Source organism: Monodelphis domestica, chromosome 6, assembly GCF_027887165.1.
Source record: "Monodelphis domestica isolate mMonDom1 chromosome 6, mMonDom1.pri, whole genome shotgun sequence".
Taxonomy (NCBI): domain Eukaryota; kingdom Metazoa; phylum Chordata; class Mammalia; order Didelphimorphia; family Didelphidae; genus Monodelphis; species Monodelphis domestica.
Genome location: NC_077232.1, coordinates 137,513,888 through 137,532,743, shown reverse-complemented (window position 1 = coordinate 137,532,743; position 18,856 = coordinate 137,513,888). Strand labels below are relative to the sequence as shown.

General features: G+C 40.4%; 1 protein-coding gene across 2 annotated transcripts in view; it reads left to right on the top strand.

The window, feature by feature from the left end:
• The first annotated feature begins 2,965 nt into the window (after positions 1 to 2,965).
• TEC (tec protein tyrosine kinase) overlaps positions 2,966 to 18,856 on the top strand; it is a 132,534-nt gene continuing 116,643 nt past the window's right edge. For both annotated transcript variants that reach the window (XM_007496481.3, XM_056802590.1), the window contains exon 1: positions 2,966 to 3,393. The gene's annotated coding sequence lies outside the window, so the exon portion shown is untranslated. The remainder of the gene's footprint in view (positions 3,394 to 18,856) is intronic.

Below are 18,856 nucleotides of genomic sequence, written 5' to 3'. Positions count from 1 at the left end.
GGGAATGGGAGACACTATTCCAAGGCTCATGCTTTTCTATGCTATTATTTCACAGCAAGTTGTAGGGTTTTTTAGTGCTTCCAAGGTAGTATAATCCAGGAAGTATGGTTACTGCTCTCTTATTCTGAACTCTGGTCTTTACTCAAGTAGGGTCCCTGATCCCTTGTAGCTACAAGCCCTAGTGTACCTTTTTTCTTTAGTCCTGTGCTAACCCAGAACTGCATATAGGCAATGAAGTTGCCAAAGATTACCCAGTCCTCTGCCCAATGTTGTTTAATCCCCTGACCATCTCTGGGCTGAGAGCTCCCAAAATTATGCTGCCACCTCTGGGGCTCACCAATGATGTTACCATCATGTATGCTCTGGGCAGGCATGTATCCTGGTGTCACAGACCTCTCTTGCTCATGTCCTAAGTTGTCTTGGACTAGAAAATTTCTCACTCTGACATTTTGTTGATTGAGCTGCCATGGAATTTAATTTGATGTGTTATCTTAATGTTATTTGGAGGGTACTATTGGCTGAGCTCAGCTGGGTTGTCTCTACTTCACCAGCTTGCCAACTCTATCTTTATCTTACAGTTTAACTATACCTGAAATTTAAGGGTAATTTCCACAATCCTGGTACTGATTGCCAAAGGCATTTTAGGAGTCAAAGAAATGTAATCTCCCCAATTTAAATGTAAACTGGATAAAAAAGAAAAAGATTGGTTTGAAAGACTTCCTTCAATTCTACCTGGGACTAAAGACTTGACTAGCAAAACAGTTGAAATGGCATTACTTTCTTTTGCTTTTCTTGGCTGGATTTTTCCTCAAAAGGAGAGGTGTGTAGCTCTTCTGGGAGATGGCCAAGTTCTAGGGTTATCTCTCTCCTGTTAATGAGGCTAGTAAAAAGGGGGGGGAACCCTAAGGTTAAAAAAAAAAGCAAAAACATTCTTTTTGGCAACCTTGTTTCCCATCCACAGAATTCCTTTGGGCCAACTTGATACTTATGTTGATATGAGTAAATTCCTTTTGAATTTCATCATACCCTTGGCAGTTAGTGCCAGAACCATGTAAATGACCGTGGTGTTTCAGCTGATAACACTGGACTGTTAAGGGTATGATGAAATTCATACTGGTAAAGAGCTGGTAACCTTTGCTCTGCTTTTCTGCAGCTTCCCAGGTCATAGTTGTCCTTAAACCATTAACATTTGTTGCTGTTCAGTTGTGTCTGACTCTTTATGACACCATTTAAAGTTTTCTTGGCAAAGATACTGGAATGCTTTGCCATGTCCTTCTCCAGCTCATTGTATAGATGAGGAAACTAAAGCAAACAGGGTCAAGTGACTTGCCCAGGATCACACAGCTAATGAGTCCAGATTTGAACTCAGGAAGATGAGTCTTCCTGACCGAAGAAAATTGAAAAATGCTGAAAAAAAGACTATAATAGCAACTATAGTTAAAGTGGGCCTATTCTGTTTTCTATTAAAGGTAAGGATATTTTCAGGTGAGAAATAGGCAATTACATTTGTTTTTTAATCTTTTTGTTGCTGATATCAACCACATCCTGAATTCAGTTTTTACTCTCTGTAAGTTTTGCCTACATCCTGCCTCATAAGTGCTGTCTGATGTAAAAATTAACATTCTCTATTGCATCTCTGTGGATGCTGAGTGTTAACTACATGCCTAAATGATTCTATTGATAGGTGTAAAGTTGACAAACTTTATAGACACAGATGCCATTGTTCTGCAGAACAGTTACATTAACCTAGATACTTTATTAATTAAGCACTCAACATTTTTTTTCTTGAGATATGAGGTACAAAAGGAAAATTCTTATATTGATCCTCCCCCCACTTTGCCACCTTTTCCCTGATATTTTCAGTCTTTAAAAATGGGGAATTGGGAATTTTCCCTGGGTTATCTTCCTCAATTGCTATCTTAATCTTCCGACCCACCCAGAAATAAAATATATTGATTAATTAAAGGTTAATTGGAAAGTAGCCCTTCTTCCAATATAGTCAACTAACAGCTTGTTAGTCAGTCTGTGTGGGTTGTCTGGATGGGATTGGGAATTATTATAGCATCATTTGAGAGCCAGTCTCTTGTGAAATACAGAACAAAGAATAGGCCTGAGCAAGATCTACTAAAGTCCCTGGTATACCCTTGTGATGGGAGTCCCAAAAATGACATCATAAAGAAATGGTATATTTTAAATGTGCAAATATTCCTTTTACTTATGTATGTGGTTAACAATCCTAGGGTAGAGCCTGGAATTGAGGACAGGGATGGGCTATTGGTTAGATAGGTCAAGGATAAATTTCACTTGAACAATTTTTGCCAAAAGCTTTAGACTTATCCAGGGCTGAGCTATAAATCAGACCAGATGAGAGATGCCAGGTCACTAAGCAGAAAGTCTAGGAATAAGAGGCTCTTCTACTTAAACCCTCTTTGGGCAACTGCAAATGACTCCACAAGTGTGGGGGATGGGGGTGGGGAGAAACTTTTGGTCGTCTTCCTTGCAAAGTCCAGTTTCTTTCTTACTTTATGTATGTCTTCGTTTCCTAAAAAATTCTTTCCCTTACTAGAGGACATCTAGGTTCTAGTCCTAACTTTGCTTGAGCAAGTCAGCTGAAGTTTTCTTTCTTGTGTGACCCTGGGCAAGTCACAACCCTGTTTACTTTAGCTTCCTCATCTACACAAGAAAGTTGACTTTGCTCATCTGGAAACCAAAACGGTCGGATTGGATGAGTTCTGAGTTCCCTTCCACCTTTACTATTCACAGTGTGAATGTCATGTCTGTTCCTTACAGAGTAAGGGCTCATTAAAAGCTTTTTGACTGACTGATTCTTGTCATTATGCAGAAGGACTGGCCAGCAATGGTGGCGAGTCACCCGCAGGTGGCACTGCTCAGAACTCTGACAGGGTTCGAGAATATAGGGCGCTTTCGAAGCTCCCATGTGATAGGAAACTGGAGCATAGGAAAACTCAGAGACCGGCTTCAGCCGCGCAGCAATTGCGCAAAGCTGCCCCAGACTCGGAGCGCTGAAGCCCATTGTGCCCCTGGCCGCAGCCCGAGGAGACGCAAGAGGTGGCAGAACCTGTTGTGGTCCTCGCTGGGCAGCCTTTGCAGGCCCACCCCCCTTTTTTTTCCCTTGGCTGCCGCGAGGCGTGGGACGGGCAAGCCTTGGCGGGAACCAAGGACGCCGGGCCTGGGCCAGCGGCCCCAGCAGGGGCAAGTTGAGGGCGGCTCCTAGGGCGGGGCGAGGCGAGGCGAGGCGAGGCCAGACCAGGCCATCTCCTTCCTCCCTTCCTCCACCTTAGCCTCGAGAGCCGCTGGGTGGACGCGGTCCAGCCACCTATTCTCGACCCTAGCAGCCGGTGTCTCGGCCGGCCGGCTTGCCTCTCCGGCCAGGTAAGGGTGCAGCCACCCTGGGGGCGGGTCTGGCCAGGTATTGAACCGGGAGGAGACTGGGGATGCTAGGCAGAGGGTGAAAATGGGGTAGGTGGGAGGCCACCTTTCTTAAATCACTTTTTGGGGAACTGTCTTCGAGGAACGGGAGAAAAAGACTAGGGGATGGCTCTGGGGGAGAAATTGTCAGTGCTACTTTTCGCTTTCCAGCTAGGGGAGGCGAATGACACTGACTACTCACCTGGTGAGTAGGTCTGGCTCTGGAGATAGAGATAGGAGCTAGATTCACGTACTGCCTGGGAAATTAGAGATTTGTGACTATAGTCAGCTAACCTCTTCGAGCAACAGTTTCCTCATTTGTAAACTGAGGGGATTGGACTAGATGAGGTCTGAGGTCCCTTCGAGCTTCAGGTCGTTTGGTCTTGGAAGATTTTCTATGACTTCCGAGGCAGACCCGGCGCACTGGTTGGTGCGCGTTGCACAGAGTCTAAACCGGGGAGTCCCCGAGCTCCCTCCCCACCAGCTGTTACAGTAGCTGAGTGCTTTCCAGCCACTTGCCTAGCTAGTCTTTCATTTCGTGTTGGGAAGGCCGGGCGATGGATGGCCTCGCAATTCGGGTGTGCACTTCATTTCCCGGCAAATAGTCCAGGGAATCTCCTCCCCATGAGCAGCTCTGGACACTGGGGTGTAACACGGAGGAGCGTAACCCGAGAAATTATGGAAGTTGGTCTGAGTGCCTCCCTTTATCACGTTTTACTTTATTTTCCTCTGCTTGGATCTTGAAAAGTTTGGAGTTTGAGCTAAGCAGCTGAGAAAAACCTCTGGTCTAGGAAATGTTTGTCCTGGATTCCCTTTGTTTACTTCTTGGACAAGTAAAATGTGACTGCACATCAGGTTTCAAACTGTTAACAAACTTTGGAAACCAGACTGATTATTTAAATAGCAGTTAGTATAAATGTCAGCACAAAATAACAAACGTTGCGACTGGTGATTAAGAGGGCCAGAGGGCTGAAAACGTGTGACATGCGCCTTGTTTTTCCAATAGAAAACATATATTGTATTTTCCTCTTTGGAAATTCTGAGATTTCATTTTTCTGTTAGGCTCCTTTAGAGTATACGGTAGATTGAAGACTAGTGGGTTTCTCAGTTGCATTTTTGAAAGTTTAACAGGTTAGTTTGTGTCATTTGGTGTTTATACTAAGCCAGTTTAGTATAATACTAATACCATAATACCAAATAACACACGTGGTAGCAATAGCTTTTGACAGCTATGACTAAATATGCAGAAAAGAGTCAGTTACCTCTTTTGGAAGGTTATTTATGGAGGAGAGTATTTTATTTATCTTACTGCTATTCCTATTGTCAAATCTATCTTCCAGAACACAGGAAGTCTTCCCTAACCCCTTTTATTCCAGTGCTTTTCCTCTTTTAATTATTTCCTATTTATCCTCAATAGAGCTTGTTTTGTATATAGTTGTTGGCATATTTTCTTCCCCTATAGCTTCTCCAGGTCAGAGACTATCTTTTGTCTCTTTTTGTATCCTAGTGTTTAGCACAGTGACTGGCCTTTAATAAATGTTTATAGAATCAACTGAATGAATGAAAATAGTAGAGTCTATGCTAATTATAGGTATGCGAATTTACCCTATCATTTCTTCTTACTAGATAATGCCAAAAAACCGAATTCAAATTTGCCTCAGACTAATTGTGTTGTATGGATCTTTTCAAGGTCTCACTTTTCTTTATCTGAAAAGTGAAAGTCTTGGATTAGACCAGAAGTATCCAACAGGCCTGTTGTCTGGAATCATATTAAAATGTAATTGGGAAATATTAAAAAAATAAAATTTAAAAATACATAATAAAAATACAATAAATGGCCATGTCAATATTCATCACAGGGCTGATTTCTATTGAGTCTGGTGCCTTGGGATAACTAACCTCCAAGGTCCCTTGCAACTCTAAATTGATGGGCCTGTGAACTTCTTAAGAGCAGGGGCTCTATTTAATTAAAACATGATAAATACCATTGGATTAGGAGTCACAAACATATGGCAGAAAGGAATAGAGATAACTTTTATTGGTATGTGTCTAATGGGAGGGAGTTGTCCTATTACCCTTCCTCTTCTTTCTGCTGTGGGTTTTGACTCCAGGCTGTGGGTTAATGAGAGCCTGAGATTGTGAGAAGACTTGTCAAATGTGTTTATAACCAGGTTTGGATAGCCTAACAGAGTCCCCTCCTAACAATTTCTTTCCCTATTCCCAGCCTCCAATTTTGTGTGGTCACCAGCCTCCAATTTTGAGTTGTTAATATAGTCTCCCTTCTTAAATTACTTTGTAAGTATATTATTTGTATAGTTAGAGGAAGGTAGGTGGTGCAGAGGTTAGAGTGCTTGCTGAGTCTGAAGTCTGGAAGACCTAATTTCAAACAGAACCTCAGATGATTATTAGCTGTGTGATCCTGGGAAAGTCACTTAAGCCCCATTTGCCTCATCTCCTTATCTGTAAAATGGGGATCATAGTAACACATACAGTCATCTTGACTTTTGTCTTGACACTGGACTTTAGTGACAGGAAGAGAGAGTGAGGCTGATGATGTTGTGCAACTCTGCCTCACTTAAATACATTTCACACAAGTCAAGATATTACTTTGTGATGTCATCAGACCTATTGGAAAATGAAGAACAATCATATTTCAGATTTGTTTTGAGAACAAATGAGATAATAATTGTAAAGTGCTAAGCATAGTGCCTGGCACAAAGTATACACTATACAAATATTAACAATTATTAGTTATTTTTATTTGTATGACCCATTACATGAATAAAAATGTAGAGGCAGTTAGGTGACACAACAGATAAGAGTCTTGAACCTAGAGATAGGATAAGTTCAAATTTAGCCTCAGATACTAGCTTTGTGACCCTGGGCAAGTTATTTAATCTGCTTCAGTTTTCTCAACTGCAAAATGGGGATAATCAAGCAACTACTTCCCAGGATTCTTGTGTGGATCAAATGAGATATTTTTAAAAGTACTTAGCACAGAGATGGCACATTATAGGTGCTTAATAAATGCTCATTTTTTTTCTCTCCCCCTCCCTCCTTCCGTTCCTTCGTTCCTTCGTTCCTTCGTTCCTTCGTTCCTTCGTTCCTTCGTTCCTTCGTTCCTTCGTTCCTTCGTTCCTTCGTTCCTTCCTTCCTTCCTTCCTTCCTTCCTTCCTTCCTCATTCCCTCCCTCCCTTTCCTGGAACAGAGATGGATGAGCTTGATAATTAGAGGATCCAAAAGTGAAATGGACTGCCTCAGGAAGTAGTAGTGGATACTCATTTCAATAAACATTTATTAAGCACCTACTCTATGCCAAGCACTGTGCTTGATACCTTCTTGCAAAGACTGAATGACTTCTTGTTTGGTGGGTTGTAGGGAAGAAGGAAACAAGCATTTATTAAGTAACTACCCACATTTTCTTAGGTATTGAAGTAAGTACTTTAGAAATATCATCTCATTTAATTCTCACCACAAACCTAGGAGGTAGGTCCTATTATGATGCTATTATTATCCCCATTTTAAAGTTGAGAAAACTGAAGGAGATAGAAGTTGAGACTTGCCCAGGGTTGTACAACTAGTATCTGAGGCCAGATTTTAATTAAGTTCTTGTGATTTCAGGCTTATTTCTCCTCTTTTTTCTTGTCTATGTATTAATTGATTGCATGAGGTAGTTTCCAAGTTCTCTTTGTGATTCTGATTGCTCTCTCCTGAGTTCATGAAAGTTCCAACATGATGATGGAAAGGTTGTCAATGCTGGACCTAGTGCAATATTACATGCCCCATAGGTGTAAAAAATCTTTAGATGACATTGTCACATAAAAGTATATTCTACCACAATTTGTATCTAGGCAAATGGAGTAGCCTTGGATATTCAGTTTTTTCACTTGGGCTGGCATGAAAACTCAGCCAGACCTGTGGGAGTTAGAGAAATGATGGGGGATCAGACTCGTGGTGCCCAAGTACTAGTGAAATGACCTTGTAGTAAACATTGTAATTATTGGGAATGACTGAATTGTCTGGGTGAATTGTCAATCCCTACAAAGATTCCAACCCACGTCAAGGGCCCTTGAATTGTCTTCCTTTTGAGCTTCAAAAAGCAGTCAGATGTGCCTTTGTTGAAGTAATTTTGGAATCTACCATTCCTTCTGCTCTGTGTTCTAACCGGGATCTAAGTATTCACAAGCTGATCCTAATTCTGACTTTGTTTTTGTTTCAGCTTGATTTTGTTTTGACAACTCCCCCACAACCCTCCTCAACAAAGGGTTGATTCCTGGGGCTGGGCATTCATGTGTGTTTCCACTCTGCCCCACCCTCACGAGCACCTTTCTTTGGGTTTGCCTTTTCTCTCAGGGTGTCTACCGTTTTTAATTTGGCCATCTCCCTCTAGGTAACACACTGGTATTAGCCCTGTATTCCAGGATCTGCATGTATATCAGAACCTTTTTCCCTGGTCCTGGGGTCCTTGGCTCCATTTCTCAGCCAGCAATGTTTCTGACTCTCTGCTGTTTCTCAAATAGAATGCAAACTCTTTTAAACCAGACTTCAATTTCTGTCTTTCCATCTCCAGAGTTCAGCACAGTATCTGTATAGAAAATGAAAATAATTTGACTTGGATAAGACAGGAGATTGAATAAGTCTTGCTACCCTGGAGGGAGATAAGAGAAACAACTTGATAAAGTTGAGGATAATGACAATGATAATAATATCCTTATGTAAATCATATTGGAAATAAGTGCCATCAAAAATGGAAAATTGGCTGTTATGAACAACTCAACTAGATGCATTGTTCTCAAATAATAAATGTGCTTAGCCCATTTTTCCATGTCTTCCCTTGGGTTGCTATTCTTTTTTTTTTTAACCTTTACGTTCTGCCTTAGAATCAATACTAAGTATTGTTTCCAAGGCAGAAAAGTGGTAAGGGCTAGGCAATGGGGTCAAGTGACTTGCCCTGAGTCACACAGCTAGGAATTGTCTGAGGTCAGATTTGAACCTGGACCTCCCATCTCTAGGCCTGGCTCTCTCAATCCACTAAGCTACCCAGCTGCTCCCAATTGCTATTCTTGTTACTTGGAACAGACTTTCTACTTTCTTCTTTCTATTCATATCCAAATCAATCATTTTATCATAGATTTAAATCAAATTATTGAACTTGGTGTTGGGAAGATATGTTTGAAATGTGCCTCAGAACTGACTAGGTGGGTGACTCTGGGCAAGTCATTTATCCTTTCTTAGATTTAATTTTTTTCTCAATAAAATCAGTGATGAGGAGGGTTATGGGGGAGTTGTCAAAACAAAATCAGGCTGAAACAAAAACAAAGCCAGAATTAGGATCAGCTTGTGAATAACTAGATCCCGGTTAGAACACAGAGCAGAAGGAATGATAGATTAGGATAACACTTCTTAGTTGCTGAGAAGATCAAAGAAGATGATATATGTAAAGTGCTTTGCAAACCTCAAAGTACTACATAAATGCTTGTTATTTTTAACTTCATTTTACAGAGGAAACTGAATTCTAGACTGTCTAGTTAAATGATTTGTCTAAGATCACACAGATGATCATGATAATTATATAGCTGATATTTATATAGTGTTTTATGTAATTCTCTCATTTGATCCTCACAGCAATCTTGTGAGGTTAAGTATTACAGGTATCATCATTCTATTTTTCAAACGTGGAAGCTATCTCACAATGGTTAAATGACTCATCCAGGGTCACAGAGTTAAATTAAAAATCAGGTTTCTTTTGATCCCGAGGTCATTGTTCCAAGATTTGAACCTGGGGCCCTCAAAATCAATTCAAATTCTACCACTTTCCTGAAGGTTTGAGTAATCTTTCTTGGTCATATTACCTTTCACTGATGTGAATTATTCATGAACTTCTTCCCTGAGTTCCCAGACTTAAAAGTGTGATTTATGCAATTTGGCACTTAATTATGCTCTGTTGTATTAGATACTGTTTCATGTCTATTACTCCTATTTTCTTAACCAGATTTTAATCTCCTTGAAGACATGAAGCTTATTTTTTCTTTTGTGTAATAATAATTGTCTGGAAGAAGGTTGTTAGTGCTGAGCCTTGAGTTAGGAAGACCTGAATTCAAATGTGACTTCAGACACTTACTAGCTCTGTGACCCTGGAATTGATAAGAATTGACAACTGATGGGGACAGCTGGGTTGCTCAGTGGATTGAGAGCCAGGCCCAGAGATGGGAGGTCCTGGGTTCAAATCTAGCCTCAGACAATTCCTAGCTGTGTGACTCAGGGCAAGCCACTTAACCATCACTGCCTAGCCTTTACCACTCTTCTGCCTTGGAACCAATACTTATCCCAATGCTTTAATTTCCTCATTTGTAAAATGGAGAGAATAATAGCCCCTACCTCCAGGGTTGTTGTGAGGATGAAGTGGGATATTATGTAAATATTTATGTAAATATAACTCCATATATTATATAAAATATAAAAGTATTATGCCCATTTTACAAATGGAATATCTGAAGGTCTGAGATATTTGAACCAACTTGCTCCTTATAGAGGCCATTCACTTCTTACTGAGAGTTCAAAGGAGGTCTTTCAGCTTTGAAGTCCCAAGTTCTTTCTGCAGCACTCTAATATTCTAACTTTTTAGAATAGAGAAAGATGGCCTTTAAAAAAATTTTTTTTAATTTTTTTTTTTATAAAACCCTTACCTTCCGTCTTGGAGTCAATACTGTGTATTGGCTCTAAGGCAGAAGAGTGGTAAGGGCTAGGCAATGGGGGTCAAGTGACTTGAAGATGGCCTTTTTTGTATGAATGCATAGACTAAATTTAGGCCCATTAATCTAGTAGATTAAAAAAAAAAAAACCTTATCTTCTGTCTTAATATTAATTCCAAGGCAAAAGAGTGGCAAGGGCTAGGCAACTGGGGTTAAGTGACTTGCCTAGGGTCACACAGCTAAGAAGTGTCAGAAGCCAGATATTAATCCCAGGTCCTCCCTACTCCAGACGTGGTGCTTTAGTTACTGTACCACCTGATCCCACCATTAGTAGATTTTTAATTTATAAAGGAAGGAAGTTGTTTTCATCTCAATCTGTAGTTGAATGAATGTTGAAACAGAAGAAATTCAAAATGTGTACTAGTACAATATCAAAATTGTAAAACTAAAATTTACACATAGAGAAGGTGAAATTTAATGACTCCAACTTAAAAAAGGAATTGCAAAAATTTTTGTTTAGAATTCAGAATATATTATTTCTGTGGGAACAATGTTTCATTTCTCAGTCTCCTCACCTGAAGCTTATTCAATGTATAACAGAAGAATAGCATAACGATAGTATATAATCTAACAACTATATGTAATTGCATTTCTATGAGAAAATTACTATATTCAGATTTTCAGATTGTGATGTCAAAAACATCTCAATCATTGTGTCCAAAGAACTTTAAAAGAATGCATGCCTTTTGATCCAGCAATATCACTACTAATTTGTACCCCAAAGAGATAAAAAAGGATTGTACAAAAATATTCATAGCCTCACTTTTTGTAGTGGCAAAAAATTGGAAAATGAAGGATTGTCCCTTGATTGAAGAATGACTGAACAAATTGTGGTATATGATGGTGATGGAATACTATTGTGCTGTAAGGAGTGATGAACTGGGAATTTCTATATGAACTGGAAAAACCTCCATGAACTGATGTAGAGCGAGAACCAGGAGAACGTTCTACAGAGCAACTGAAACCTTGTGGGATGACTGAATGTAATGGACTTTGCTACTAATAGCAATGCAATGATCCACGACAATCCCAAGGGACTTATGAGAAAGAATGCTATTGAGAAAAAGCATGGCGGTGGGAGCAGAAACATGGAAGAAAAACATGTGATTGATCACTTGTTTGTATGGGCACATGATTTGGGATTTTGGTTTCAAAAGATTGCTCTATTGCAAAAGTGAATAATATGGAAATAGGTATCAAGTAATAACATTTGTATAACCCAGTGGAATTGCTTGTCAGCTCCAGGAGGAGGAAAAGAAGAGGGGAGGTAGAGAAAATGAATCATGGAATCATGGAAAATTAAAAAAAATATCAGTCTTCTTTATTCCTTTTATGATCATATCCCTCTTTTAAAACTTCTTTTCATTTAACAAAAAAATTCTCTCCCACCTTCCTGCCACTGGAGAAAAAGAAAAAGAAAACCATTGTACCAGATGTGTACAGCCAAATAAAGCAAAATAAAATCTTTCATGGGCTATGCTCAAAAATACACTTCTCATTTTGTATCTGAAGTCTAACACCTGACAGGAGGTAAATAGTATGGTTCAAAATCAGTCCTCTGGAATTTCAGTTGGTTAGTTACATTGATGAGACTTCTCAAATCTTTCAAAATTTATTGTCTTTATGACGCTGTTTATCTTTTCAATGTTGTTTTTGTCTTATAAATTGTTTTTTGGGGACTGTTCACTTCATTCTGCATCAGTTCATATAAGTCTTCCTAGGTTTCACTGAAAATGATCTTTTCATCAATTCTTATGGCACGATAGCTAGCATGCTATTACATTCAAATATTATGATTTTTACCCCCAGCCAATCCCTGGGTAATTGGCATGCCTGGATTTTCTGATCTGTGTTACAGTGAAAAGAACAGCTATAAATATTTTTATATGCCCCTTTCCTCTTTGATCTTTTTGGGTCTAGTAGAACATGTTTATTTCTTACTAGGCTGACCCCAGTAGGACAAAGAGTTTACTATCCTTCCTTAAAAAGAAGATACATTCCTGTAATATACCAAATCTCCTTTTCCTATTTCATATAACCTTTACTGAATGGAGAAATAGTTAAGACATATTGACAAGATGGCCATGTCTGACAACATATGCAACATCCCATCCCTTCTCCCTACTGGGGAAAGGGAAATATGTTTAGTCATCAATCTTCTGGACTCAGGATTCTTCACCTCCCCGACTACCACTAGTGGGAACAGTAAAAGAGTCTCCCCTAGCTCCTATGACCTGGCTTCAGTATGACCTAGTTTGAGAAGCAAGTGGGCAAGGGTAAGGCCTGGGGTCTTATGGAAGGAAGGTGGTAGGAGTTAAGCATGTGAGTTTTCCCAGAATGTCAGTGTAAGAAGTCAGGAGGGGGATAGCCTCTAACCAAAACCTGGATAGCCAGAAAGTGCTATTTTTCCCTGCCTTCTCTCTCTCTCCCATTAATTTTCCTTTCTTCTTTTTCTTTCTTTTTTTTTTAAAGGGCCAAGCAATTAGGGCTTAGTGACTTTCCCAGGATCACACAGTTAGGAAGTGTCTGAGGCTGTATTTGAACACTGGTCTTCCTGACTCCAGACTCAGTACTCTATCCACTAAACTGCTTAGCTGCCAGGATCACTACTTTATGTTTGATTTGCCAGGTCATCTAGAGGCATCATAATTTTTCGAGTAAAGAGGCTAGGTGATCGGAGAGATGCTTTAAGAAGTAAGTGGTATGTAGCGTATCTGGATTGAAGAGGGGATAGATAAGAGATAAATCAGGAAGATCAATCAGTTTAGGAGATAGTTATAATAGTTCAAGCAAAAGATAATGAACGACTACTCAACCTGGAGCAGTTGCAATGGGTGTGGAAACATGGCAAAGCCTAGAGAAACTGTCAAAGTAGCATTGATAGGACTCAGAAACTGAAAGAGGTTAAGAGAGATGTTGAGCTATGAAGAAGAGTGGTGCTATTAATAAAACTAGAAAAGATAGGGGATTGGGGGAGGGTTTTTTGAGGGGGGAAATGCATTCTGTTTGGGTCCTGTGCAGTTAGAGGTGCTGGTTGGGACATCTATACAGAAGTGGATTCCAAGCAGGTAGACTCAATCCTAACTAATTGTACAGGAATTATTATTTTTTTAAACCTATACCTTATGCCTTCCAATTGATTTTAAGGATGGCGACTAGGTGGCTCAGTGACTTGAGAGCCAAGCCTAGAATTGAGAGGACCTGGATTCAAATCTGGACTCAGACCCTGCCTAGCTGTGTGACCCTGGGCAAGGCTGTCCTGTAACCCCATTGCTAGTCCTTACTGCTCTATCAATGTACAGTATTGTATCTAAGACAGAAGTAAGGATTAAAAAAAAAAAGAATTGATACTAAATATTAGTTCCAAGGCAGAAAAATGCTAAGAGCTAGGCAATGGGGTTAAGTGACTTGCCCAGGATCACATAGGTAGGAAGTGTCTGGGGTCACGTTTGAACTCAGTATTTCCAATTTCTAGGCCTGGCTTCTCCCAGAGCAGGAATTCTTAAATTAGGATCTATTTCAAGGGTTCTGAAAACGTAAGGAAAAATCACATCTTCATTTTCATTAACCTTTGGTTTTCTTTGTAATCCTGTGTATTTTATTTTATTCATTTAAAAATATAATTCTAAAAAAATAAAGTAAAAATCTAATTCTGAGAAGGACTCTATAGATTTTGCCAGACTGTCAAAGGGATCCACAACACAAAAAGTTTGAGACCCTTTGCCCTAGAGCAACCTCTCATAAAGAGACACAGTAAGAGAATCCTGATGATGCAAGATTCAAAGACAAAAGTTTACAAAGGATTTGTGGCAAGACGTAACTGGATAAAAATTGTTTTATTTGTATAAAGATGAAAGATGAGAAAACAGAGCCCACAACAGTTGTTGTAAGATCACCACCAGTGTGGTACAAGCAAGGAAGCTGAGCTATCTTTTACTACCGTGACCTGTATGGACCTAATAAGGGATAAAAGCTTTGTAAATGTGCTATGGCATGAACGTGTGGTCCTTTGTTAAGGAAAAAACCTTAACCCCTCCTAGGAGGGTTGGTTTTTGTATTTGTGGTAGGAGGAAGGTGGGCAAATAATGTAAGATTCAACTACATTTCAGAGGCAAGTCAGGCATGTTGGAAAGAATAAATAGATTATATGGAGTTCAGAATTATTCATTACTCACTTAAGATGTTTTCAAAGTAGGATCTACAAGGATGGCCCCAAAAGAGAAGTTGAAAGAAATTCACCTCCTTCTCCTTTCTATATAGAAGTAGGTGACTAAGTTAGGGGATCTGAATTCAAGTCCTAACTCTCACTGATTGTATTGTTACCTTGAAAAAGTCATTTTGTCATTTGTTGGTTTTAGTTCCCTCATCTGAAAAATGTGAGGATTTCACCAAATTGTCAAAAAAATGATAAAATGGAAATGAGTACTTAGGGGAAGGCAGGAATAACAATATATTGTTCTGTAGCTGTGAATTAGCGAAACCATTGTGGAAATTAATTTTGAATTATAGAAGGAAGTCACTAAACTGTTCTACTTTAGGGCATATATACTAAGGATGTCAATGACAAAGATTAAAAAACAAACAAAAAACTGGGAATAAATAGATGCCTATTATTGGTGAATGGTGAAACAAATTGTGGTATATGAATATAATGGAATATTATTGTGCAGGAAATGATGAATTTGAATATTTCAGAAAAAGATGGGAGAACTTATGAAGTGATGAAGAAAGGAGAACTCACACAATTATACACAATTTTCCTATAATCAATTGTATTAATGCAAATGACAACATCAAAAAATATACATAATTCATTACAAAAATGTAAATATGAAGTGACCACACCAAAAAATAGTTGAACTAAGATGAAAGATCTTAGTCCTAGAGAAACAATATGGAGATTACTTTCTTCCTCTCAGTAGAAAGGTTGGAACTACCCATGTAGAATGCAATAAGTGAAGTTATATTTTACAGGAAATTAGTTTTTTGTTTTTTTAAACCCTTACCTTCCGCCTTAGAATCAATACTGTAGTAAGAATTGGTTCCTAGTCAGAAGAGTGGTAAGGGCTAGGCAATGGGGGTTTAGTGACTTGCCCAGGGTCACACAGCTAGGAAGTGTCTGAGGCTAAATTTGAACTCAGGACCTCCTGTCTCTAGACCTGGCTTTCAATCCACTGAGCTACCTAGCTGCCCCCAGGGAGTTAATTATTTTTTTGTTGCTTTTTAAAAATATATTTTATCTTTATTTTAATAACAAATTTCCACACAAGTTTTCCGAAGGCATATGATCTATATTGTCTTCTTCCCTTCTTCCTTTCCCCTTTCTGGAGCTGACAATTCAATATGGATTATACATGTATTATCACGCAAAACATATTTCCATATTATTCATTTTTATAAGTGAATGATCTTATAAAACCAAAACCCCAAATCACATACTCAAATAAACAAGTGACAGATCATACGTCATCATGTGCATTTATACCAGGGAGTTAATTCTCAATGCCAGTTTGTTATATTAAATCAATTTTGGCTACTAGTGTAGTTAAATTGATTAATAAGTAATTTTAATTATATTTGAGGCATTCTCTTCATTTAATCCCTGAAACAGCTCTTAAATTAGTCATCCTTCCCTATATCATGGTTCACTTATCTTGGCTTCACTCTATCCTGGGTTTAAAAAAAAATAGATCTAATTCTGTGTCAAGGATTTTTTGCTATATTACCGGATTGTTTTTGGAGGGGGGTTAAGAAATCACTAGTTTATTGAATTGAAAACCCAACAGCCCATCCCCACCCCACCCCAACGCGCTACCCACAGCCCACAGCCCAACCAAGAGAGCAGCTGAGCCCAGTCCAGGACAGCAGGACTGAGTAACAGGAGCCAGGGGGCACAGAGGGGCTAAGAAGGGAGACCGACAGCCTTTCTGACCAAACCTCTGGGATGGAGACGAGCTCGGGGGTAAGAAGGGAGTCTCAGTGGACAGAACAGTGACTGGAGGACGGAGGCCTGTAGCCCTAGTACCCCGAGTTCAATCCCCACCCCCATCCCCACCTTCGAGGTGGGAGAGGGGGAAGCTAGGGCTTAGTCATGGGCTAGCCATGAGGAGCAGTGAGGCTTGTGGACACACAGCCAGGCTGGGGCAAGAACAAAGGGCGGAGGGATCCTAACAGGGGCTCCTAATCTGCGAGGCTGTCCACAGAGGGAGAAGAGGGGAAAGGAACAGGTGCTAAGGTGTAAGGGGGTGGGGGGAGACAAGGCTGGAATGTGGGTGGGAAGCCGGAGTGGGCAGGGCCTGGCGCACACACACCAAACGAAGAGGAGACAGTGGGTCAGAGCAGGGCAGCGGAAGCAGAAACCAATGAGTTCTTGAAGACAGCGCGCCACAGAGACAGGACACTTCCGAGGACACTGGAGATTCTGGGAGGGCCCCTAGAAGTGGGACCCAGGGACAGAGGGACCCTTCCCTATTGTGCCCAGCTAGCCACAGGGAGGCCTGGCTGCCCTGACTGCCCCTTTCATGCTGGCCATTGGCCAGAATGACTCCCTTTTGGCCTCAGGCCACCCCTTCTGAGGCCTCAGGAAAGCTGAACTGACTTGAGACAGAGATGTTGTTCCTGGGGTGGGGTGGGGGTTGAACTGACTCCTAACCAACAGCTGGGGACCCCTGGGTGCCCCTCATCAGCACTGTGTTCTCTATCCTGGACGCTGATTGGTCTGTGTGCCCTCCCACTACTCCAGGATTTTCACCTATTGAGGAGGGTGTTTGGAATGTAACTCCTGAAATAGGTCAGGGATTACTGTATTCTTTTAAGGGGCAGCTAGGTAGCCCAGTGGGTAAAGTACCAGGCTAAGCATTGGGAGGACCTTGGTTTAAATTTGACCTCAGACACTTTCTTGCTGAGTGACCCAGGGCAAGTCACTTAACCCTAGTTGCCCAGCCCTTGCCTCTCTTTTAAGACAAGGTATGGGTTCAAAACAAAACAAAACACACACAGACACACACACAATTCTAACTTCTCCATCATATATGGAGAGAAAGGAAAGAAGGGGGTGGGAGAAGAATTGAAGAAGGCAGCCCAGGGCATGGCTCAGGGAACTCCAATCTTTAAATCCAGTCTTTATGGCAGGGGTCTTTTTTTATGTTCTGGTCCCCTTCCTTTGGCAGACTGGCAAAGCCCGCAGACTTCTTCTCAGAATGTTTTTAGGTGCCTAAAATAAACTCCATAGCATTCCAAAGGAAACCAATGACATTCAACTGAAGTTATCAAAAAATAGATCTTTAAAAACTATATTTTATGTATCCCCAGTTAAGAGCCCAAGTCTTAGCTTCAATATTGATTCCTTCACATGCCCTAGCTTCCTTGACCTACACTGTTCCACCATGCCAGAGGCAGGCTGTTCCAGGTGCTTGGGGTCTGGGCAGGAAGGGGAAGGACTGTATATAAGCAGTCTGCAGCACCAGAAATGTGACCTGTGGAAGTCCACTTTCTAAGGCAGCTGGATGGTCTTTTGTGCTTTGCCTGTGTGGTTTAAGTTCATTTATTTTAAAAAGTTAAATGAACCTATGAAGCAAGTCTACTCTTGACATGGTAAGATATATTGTTGTGTAGACTGACTTTGCGTAGAGGCTTTGAGGTTTTTGGTTACAAGGAAGGGGGGAAAGGTTAAGAGGAAATGACTGGTGTAAAAATGAAGGGCAACGATAAAGCTCAAAAATAAAACAGGGGATTGCATTAGATATAGGCATAACATTTTCATTTTGGAAATTTCTTCACTGGAACTGAGGAAGAGTGTACTTGGATCTGGGAATTTGGGAGTCAGGAGGTTCCTATCTTTGCCTTTACAGGGGGATGGGAGCATGAAGGGAAAATGAGCCTCAAGGAGTCTTTTTCTCTAGTCCTTCCTCTCAAATTCCTCCTCCTAGACCTCCTCAGTGGCTTTGGGTCAAAGCCAGAAATGTCCTGATTTTTTAAAAACAGGGTGGAGAATGGAGTCTGTAAGTTGTAAGCCAGTGAGGTTGGCAAACTTGTAGGACATCTTATTAAAGGGATAGTTAGTGAGCAAAAGGAAGTGGTGATCACAGAGAACCAGTATGATTTCATCAAGACCATGTGATGTTAGACTTCCTTTTTTAAATAGGTTTACTAATCTGCTAACTAAGGAGACTGTTTGACTTTAGTAAAGCATTGACAAAGTCTCAAGCTGTTTTTGTGGGAAAGAGGGAGAGGTGTGGGCTAGATTTAGGTAGATTTGAATCTGGTTGAATGACTAGATCAACAGAGTTGGCATCATTAGCTTGATACTGAGTTGGAAAGAAGGTTCCAGCAGATTACCCAAGAAGTCTGAGTTTGGTTATGTGCTATTTAGCATTTTTATCAATGACTTGGATAAAGATATAGAATGTATGCTTATAAGGTTTATTGATGACAGAAAGAATACAGGGTCGACTTACACATTGTATAAGAGTCAAGATGCAAAAAGGTCTTGTTTCCTAGTTGAGTCTAATGTAACCAAACAGGCATTTATTATGTGCCACCTATGAGCAGGGAACATCACTCCTGCTTATCTGGTCTAGCTTTCCTCCCTTCACAATCCAGATTTTATAGAAGTGTGGATCTAGAGCTGGAGTAGCCTTCAGGGGCCATTGAATCCAACTAACCCATTTCTCAGA